Source organism: Marmota monax, unplaced genomic scaffold, assembly GCF_021218885.2.
Source record: "Marmota monax isolate L192 unplaced genomic scaffold, Marmota_monax_Labrador192_F-V1.1 WCK01_AAM20220418_F8-fsc00271, whole genome shotgun sequence".
NCBI classification, from domain to species: domain Eukaryota; kingdom Metazoa; phylum Chordata; class Mammalia; order Rodentia; family Sciuridae; genus Marmota; species Marmota monax.
Window position 1 is genome coordinate 1,027 of NW_026694659.1, and position 660 is coordinate 1,686.

Consider the following 660-nt stretch of genomic DNA (forward strand, 5'->3'; position numbering starts at 1 on the left):
AGGGGGAAAGGAGTGACAGTACGGGGTTAATCTAACTTAGCAACTTTGGAGAACTCTAACGAATAGACAGGGGTAATTTACAGAAGAATGTATACAAACTCCTATCTGTATTTAGAAAATCACCCTACATATAAATAGTAAAAGTTAGGAGGTTGAAAGTGGGATAGGGGGAGGAAGAAAAAAATAACAAGGACAGAAAGAAAAAAAAGTGAGTGGGAGAAAGAAAATAAGAAGAAGAAAAAGGGGGGGAAGGGGGGCATATGCAATTCCTCTATATTATATTATTCTGGTGATTAAGTTGTTAAAGTCCTATTTCATGCAAAGTTCTTGGTTTCACAAATGTTGAGGTTGTGAGGACCAGAGGTTGAAGAGTAAAGGAGATTGGATGAGAAGAGCAAAAAAATAAAAGAAAGAAAGAAAAGTCTCAGAACTCTGTTTTCTTTTCTTGCAGTAGGTGGAGTTGTCTATTCCTGGCTTGAGTCTCTGCGTTCAGGATGGTGGAGGTAGCCAGTGTGAGAGGGCTTGAGCTTCTACCTGGAGCCTCCTTACTCTTAGTCTCTGAGTTGGAAACCAAGTGCCTGTACAGTTGCTGTTACATATTGATAGTTACGCACCGCCCCCCCCCCCCAAAAAAAAAAGCTTGTGGGAAAAATTTTGAGT